Source organism: Macaca fascicularis, chromosome X (genome assembly GCF_037993035.2).
Source record: "Macaca fascicularis isolate 582-1 chromosome X, T2T-MFA8v1.1".
NCBI lineage: Eukaryota > Metazoa > Chordata > Mammalia > Primates > Cercopithecidae > Macaca > Macaca fascicularis.
In genome coordinates this window covers 137721034-137729002 of record NC_088395.1, presented here as the reverse complement: position 1 = coordinate 137729002, position 7969 = coordinate 137721034, and the positions used below count along the sequence as shown (strand labels likewise).

General features: G+C 39.5%; 1 long non-coding RNA gene across 1 annotated transcript; it reads left to right on the top strand.

Annotated features, from left to right (window-relative positions):
• Nucleotides 1-1384: 1384 nt before the first annotated feature.
• On the top strand, nucleotides 1385-6199 carry LOC135969032 (uncharacterized). The gene is made up of 2 exons (XR_010584084.2): nucleotides 1385-1911; nucleotides 5097-6199. It is a non-coding gene; the product is annotated as an uncharacterized lncRNA (long non-coding RNA).
• The last annotated feature ends 1770 nt before the right edge of the window (nucleotides 6200-7969 follow it).

Here is a 7969-nt window from a genome sequence, read left to right as displayed (position 1 = left end):
CCTACTTGGTGCCAGGCAATATTCAAAGAATATTGCATATATTATCTCATTTGATTTTTACCAGAACATGTCAAACTCATTCTGCAGATGAGATAACCACAGATCACACTTAGAAGGTCAAGAAAGTAGAAATTAAATATTCAACTGGCTGATTTGAGTGCCTACATTCTCATCTTGTTATTATTGATGAGAATGATCATAATTTTTTTTTTTTTGTCTGACAAAACATCTTGATCTGATAGGAGGGAGTAACAGAAATTTGGTACTTTCAGGAATTTCTGATATATTCAAGACATAGAAACTCCTGTTTGTCTCTTCCTGCATGTATTATTCCTCAAGAATTTTCCTAAGGAGGACAGTAAACATTCTGTTTCTGCTTAAGGTTACTTCATTGCTTTGTTGTGGGTCAAAACGCAGTTTGTTCATTTTCGTTGTTACTGCACAATTTTAGCTTTTGACCTCCAGGATCTGCCATCGCTATGTTATTATTTGTAACTCATTCTTTACCCAATTCTCACATTAACTAAGCTTTTAATTTCATTTCTGACTGCTCATTATAATGAGAGAATATGTATATCAATAGCAACATCAAACACTATGTCTTAGCTCTTCTTCTGCAGGTCCAACGTGGTGAACAACTTCTCTGCTCTTCTCTTGCTCTTAGATTTGTCCTGCACATTTGTGAGTTTCTGATCTCCAACTCAGCTTCCTGATAACAGTCCTGGTCCCCATAATTTTATCATTGTGGTCAACCCAAAGATTTAGTTAGCTAAAGGGAAGCACAAAGACTTCTCTATCTGTCCATTATAATTTGCTACTCTCAGTAATTTTTTAATGGCACACTTATATATTTAAGACTCAAACCTAATAGACATCTACAGAACTCTCCACCCCAAATCATCAGAATATACATTCTTCTCAGCACCACATCGCACTTATTCCAAAATTGACCACACAGTTGGAAGTAAAGTGCTCCTCAGCAAATGTAAAAGAACAGAAATCACAACAAACTGTCTCTCAGACCACAGTGCCATCAAATTAGACCTCAGGATTAAGAAACTCACTCAAACCGCACAACTACATGGAAACCGAACAACCTGCTCCTCAATGACTACTGTGTAAATAATGAAATGAAGGCAGAAATAAAGATATTTTCTGATACTCATGAGAACAAAGACACAACATATCAGAATCTCTGAGACACATTTAAAGCAGTGTGTAGAGGGAAATTTATAGCACTAAATGCCCACAAGAGAAATCAGGAAAAATTTAAAGCAACTTCATTACTCCCCTCAGTTGATAGACCTTATTAACCATCCATCATTAATGTATGCCAGTCTCTGTCCGGAGCTGCACGCCCCGGCCATAGCGAATAATAACTGACGATTAAAAACGCCTGAGCTCTATTCATTTCCACCTTCTACCTCCTCCCTAGATTTACCTTTTTCCCTGTATTAATACCTCATAAAAGATGGCGCTCTTCTTGCTTCTTCTTCACCCATTTTTCCCGCGCCCGCGAAAATTACTACCTGACAGCGCAGGTGCAACATGACGTTCGACCAGAGAAACCAATACCTACTTGGTCACGCCCTCTGCGATGAGATCATCTTCGCCCTGGCCCAACCCTTTTCCCTCCAAGTGTATATAAGGCACTGCATTACCGCCATTAAAAGAGACTTGATCAGAGCACTGTCTTGTCTCCATTTCTCGTATCTCTTGTTCCCCAAATTCCCACCCCCTCCTCCAGGGCCTGCTTCGACTATCCCGCGGGCCGGGAGACGTGGCGCCCGAACAGGGACCTGGAAACGAGGGACACTGTGAGGAAGAGGACGCCAAAGGATGGTCGACCGCTAACAAAGATAAAAGGAATTAAACTGATCACCGCGGGAACCTGCCGCGTCAGGATCGAAGGTAAGTGAGGCGTCCGAAATGGGACAAGAATTAAGCCAACATGAAATATATGTAGGACAATTAAAAGAGGCTTTAAAGATACGAGGAGTAAAGGTTAAAGGTAATGACTTGTTTAAATTTTTTGATTTTGTAAAAGATATTTGCCCTTGGTTCCCACAGGAAGGAACTATTGATATCAAAATATGGCGTAGAGTAGGGGATTGTCTTCAGGACTATTATAATACTTTTGGGCCAGAAAAAATTCCTGTGACCGTTTTCTCTTATTGGAACCTCATTAGAGATTTAATAGATAGGAAGGAGGTCGATCCGCAAGTCGTGGCTGCGGTCGCTCAGACAGAGCATATTTTAAAGGTGAGCTCCTGTTCTAACCTTGCGGGGCCTCCGCAAGATACGGAGGAGGATCTCATTTCCCTCGAGGGTGATCGTGGGAGTGGATCCCAGTGGATGTGCAGATGGCTGGGCGGGTCTTGCATGTTTGCAGTTTTTGTAAATTTGTCGAGTACCATCTGAAAATAATTATTACTATTCAGTGATTCTCAGGCTTTCTCAATTTTGGCAGTGTATATGAACCACCTGAAGATTGTATTTTAATTGGTTAAAACAATGGTTCTCATTGAGTTTCAGCCTTCAGTGTGCATGAAACTCACTTGGGAGGCTTGTTCAATCACAGCTTGCAGAGCTCTGCCCTCCAAGTTTCTGATTTGCTGCGTCTGGGGTGCAGACCATTATTTACTTATCTACCATGTACCCAGGTGATGAGGTTTTTGGTCTTGTAGGCATGCTTTGCGCTTACAAGATTTAAGAGCAGTAAATATCACTATGATCCTTATGGGTGCCTTACAACCAGGATTACCTTCACCGGTTGCGATTCCTCAAAAATATTTTAAAATCGTTATTGACCTTAAAGATTGCTTTTTTACAATTCCCCTTCATCCTGCTGACCAAAAAAGATTTGCCTTTAGTCTTCCATCTACAAATTTTAAACAACCAATGAAGCGCTATCAATGGAAAGTCTTACCTCAGGGTATGGCTAATAGTCCTACCTTGTGTCAAAAATATGTAGCTGCTGCTATAGAGCCAGTCAGAAAAACGTGGGCACAAATGTATATTATACATTATATGGATGATATTTTAATAGCAGGAGAAATTGGCGAACAAGTCTTACAGTGCTTTGCTCAACTCAAACAAGAGTTAGCAGCAGCTGGACTACAAATAGCCCCAGAAAAGGTACAATTACAAGATCCATACACCTATCTTGGTTTTCAAATTAATGGACCCAAAATCATTAATCAAAAGGCCGTTATACGTCGTGATCATTTAAAAACTTTAAATGATTTCCAAAAATTACTGGGAGACATAAATTGGCTTCGACCGTACTTAAAACTCACTACAGGAGAGTTAAAACCTCTTTTCGATATATTAAAAGGAGACTCTAATCCAAAATCTCCCAGGTCCATTACTAAAGAAGCATTAATGGCACTCCAACAGGTAGAACATGCCATTGCAACACAATTTGTTACCAGTATTGACTATTCTCAGCCATTAATATTCCTTATTTTTAACACAACAATAACCCCTACTGGCCTATTTTGGCAGAATAATCCCATTATGTGGGTACACCTGCCCTCCTCCCCTAAAAAGGTTTTGTTGCCTTATTATGATGCCATAGCTGATCTAATTATCTTGGGAAGAGAAAACAGTAGAAAATACTTTGGAATAGAACCCTCTACCATTATACAGCCCTACACTCAATCACACATTCATTGGCTATTACAAAATACGGAAGCCTGGCCAATTGCTTGCGCTTCTTACACTGGCTCAATTGACAACCATTACCCACCTAACAAACTTATTCAATTTTGCAAACTTCATGCGTTTGTGTTTCCCCATATTACCAGCAAAGAACCTCTCAATGACGCATTATTAATTTTCACTGATGGATCTTCCACAGGACTTGCCGCTTACACTTATAATAATGTAGTCGTTAAATTCCAGACCACTTATACATCAGCTCAGCTGGTCGAATTGCAAGCTATAATTGCAGCACTATCAGCTTTTCCTTGTCAGCCACTTAACATTTACACAGACAGCACCTACCTGGCTCATTCAATACCCCTCTTAGAGACCGTGCCTCAAATTAAACATATTTCAGACACAGCTGACCTATTTTTACAATGTCAACAACTTATTCGAAAAAGGACTACTCCCTTTTTTCTTGGGCATATTAGAGCACATTCAGGATTACCGGGACCTTTAACACAAGGTAACGCAACAGCTGATGCGGCAACAAAAATCATAGCCACAGTCACTACAGACAATTTGCAACGAGCACAAAAAGCACATGCCTTGCATCATTTAAACGCCCAAACCTTAAGACTCATGTTTAAACTTACCAGAGAACAAGCTCGACAAATAGTTAAACAATGCGCCAACTGCATAACATATTTGCCTGTTCCCTATCTAGGAGTTAACCCCCGAGGACTCATCCCCAACGAAATTTGGCAAATGGACGTTACTCACCACTTAGAATTCGGTCAGCTAAAATATATCCATGTATGCATAGACACCTATAGTGGATTCGTCAGTGCAACTCTCCAAACAGGAGAGGCCACCAAACATGTCATAGCTCATTTATTGCATTGCTTTTCTATTTTAGGAATACCCAAACAAATCAAAACAGACAATGGCCCTGGTTATATAGCCAAAACCTTTTTACAATTCTGTAATACCCTACAAATTAAACATACCACAGGTATTCCCTACAATCCCCAAGGACAAGGTATAATAGAAAGAGCTCATCTATCTTTAAAAACTGTTATCACAAAATTAAAAGGGGGGAGCTGGTACCCCGTGAAGGGTACCCCTAGAAACATACTCAATCATGCCCTGTTTATCCTTAATTTTTTAAATTTGGACAGTCATGGAAAATCGGCTGCCGATCGTTTCTGGCATCCTGAATCTCAAAAACAGTTTGCAATGGTAAAATGGAAAGATCCACTTGATAATTCATGGCATGGCCCCGATCCAGTTTTAATTTGGGGAAGAGGCTCAGTATGCATCTTCTCACAAAAAAATGATGCAGCCAGATGGCTGCCTGAAAGATTGGTAAGACAAATAAATCATAACCATTGTCAGTCCAGGGAAGATAAATCTCCCTGAGAAGTTCTTTCCTTCTTGTTTTTCAGAAAATGAAGCCTAACATGAAATTCCTTTGGAGAATAATCGCTCTATATAACATAGTGACAGTCTATGCAGGTTTTGGTGACCCTCGTAAGGCAAGAGAATTATTACGAAAACAATACGGCCAGCCTTGTGATTGCAGAGGGGGACAGGTATCTGAACCTCCGTCAGACAGAATCACCCGGGTGACTTGCTCGGGCAAGACAGCTTACCTAATGCCAGACCAGTCATGGAAATGAAAAGTGCTGTTTTTACGCCAACAAATCCGGAATCGTCAGAGATAAGATAAAGACTTTACAGGAAGAACTAGAAGAGCGCAGAAAAGGTCTGGTCGCTAATCCCTTGTGGACTGGACTCGATGGACTTCTCCCCTATCTCCTGCCATTTCTTGGTCCTTTACTTACTCTTCTACTCTTTCTCACTCTCGGGCCTATAATCTTTAATAAGCTTATGGCATTCGTCAGACAACAAATCGAGGCCTTCCAGGCCAAACCTATACAGGTCCATTATCATCCCCTTGAGATGACTGAAAATGGTGAGTCTTATTTGCCTTAATAAGACCACCTCCCCTGTGTGCTGAACTGGACAGTCAATGACGGGTAAGAGGACACTATCTCCATCGGAGCCTAAGACAGGAGGGCCGCCTTTGCTGCTGCCTTATCCCATGACGGGCCTAGAAGGTGGGGATGAGTTGACCCAACCTAAGACAGGCGCAGTTCCCGAGGGGTCGTTTTCTCATCATAAAATAATTAAAAGGGGGACCTGTCCGGAGCTGCACGCCCCGGCCATAGCGAATAATAACTGACGATTAAAAACGCCTGAGCTCTATTCATTTCCACCTTCTACCTCCTCCCTAGATTTACCTTTTTCCCTGTATTAATACCTCATAAAAGATGGCGCTCTTCTTGCTTCTTCTTCACCCATTTTTCCCGCGCCCGCGAAAATTACTACCTGACAGCGCAGGTGCAACATGACGTTCGACCAGAGAAACCAATACCTACTTGGTCACGCCCTCTGCGATGAGATCATCTTCGCCCTGGCCCAACCCTTTTCCCTCCAAGTGTATATAAGGCACTGCATTACCGCCATTAAAAGAGACTTGATCAGAGCACTGTCTTGTCTCCATTTCTCGTATCTCTTGTTCCCCAAATTCCCACCCCCTCCTCCAGGGCCTGCTTCGACTATCCCGCGGGCCGGGAGACGAGTCTCCTTGACAAAATGCAAATATTGGAATCTCAAGCAAATGTTTACAAGATGAGGAGGTAGGATCTCAGAATGGCAATATGCAAATGAGAAATTTTATATTTCTATCATCTTGTGGGATTATCCACTGGGAAAATTGTAAGATCATTTGTATCTCTTATTGACCATTATTTGGAATTTGATGTATGGAAACAAATTGTATAAGTTAGAGTATATTAATACAGTATGGAATGCTGGCTAGTGATTGTTATATAGAACCTCTACTGTAGTACCACCAAGAGTCATTAGATACACAGTTTTTAAACAGATACAGAACAATTTTGAATAAAGTGACATGTGTTTTGGCCACTCTTTCTTTTAAAATTTGTTTTGATGACTGGAGACCACTTTGAACAATTTGGATTCACAAACTCTGTCATAAAAAAGAAGGATAAACATTCTACTATATGCAGATGATTTGATTTTACTGCAGAAAACTAAGATTAATTTCAAAAGGCATTGTTCCTGCTGTCTAAATACTGTCAGTGCTAATGGCTTCAGATCAGCTCTCCCAAAATCCAAGCCATTATTTTTAGTAGAAATCTTCCAATATTTAAGTGGCTTATGAATAACAGCCTTATACAGCATGACCATGTATTTGGTTATGACTATGTATTAGTTACATTGGAATCATTGGCATATGTATTCTCTCTGTAAATTCACCAAGAAATTATATTGTTTTGCTTTTGCTTTAAATGGGTTGTTCTATAATTGCTTTGTTGAGGTTTTTTAAAAACTACTGTAGTGGGTAATTAGTAATACTTACTTTAGAAATATTGAACACTAGAATAATTGCAGATATGCCGTATGAGTGTAGTTTTAAAATTATATGTTTTTAAATTAATAGACTATTTTTAAGAAGAGTTTTAGGTTTACAGAAACAATCGAACAGTAAGTACAGAGTTCCCATATACTTCCCTAGCCCCCTGAGATAATTTCCCCTATTGACATTTTGCATTAATATGGTACATCTGTTATAATTGATATACAAATATGGATGCAATGTTAACTAAAGTTCATAGTTAGCATTAGACTTACTCTTAGTGTTGTACATTCTATGGATTTTGACAAATGTATACTGATATGTATCCACAATTACAGTATAATACAGAATAGTTTTATTGCCCTAAAAAGTCCTCCTTACTCCATCTATTTATCCCTCCACCCCTTTCTTCCAAATCCTGGCAACCACTTACGTTTTTACTGTTTTCATCCTTTTCCCTTTCCTGTATAGTTGGAATCATAGTGTGTTGCCTTTTCAGATTGATTTCTTTGACTTAACAATATGTTCTTAACATTCATCTACATTCTTTAGTACCTTGGCAACTTGTTTCTTTTTATTGCTGAATAATATTCTATAGTATGAACGTACCACAGTTTATCCACTCAACTATTGATATTGAAAGGCATCTTGGTTGCTTTCAAGTTTTGGCAATTACGAATAAACATTGTGTAAAGATTTGTGTGCAGGTTTTTGTGTGAGCAGTTTTCTTCTTCTTTTTTTTAATTATATAAATGTAAGGGGAACAAGTTCAACAACTAATTTCGGTAAATACTAAGGGATACAATTGCTGGATCATATGGTTAAGAATACATTCAGTTTTGTAAGAAACTGCCAAACTGTTTGCAAAAGTGA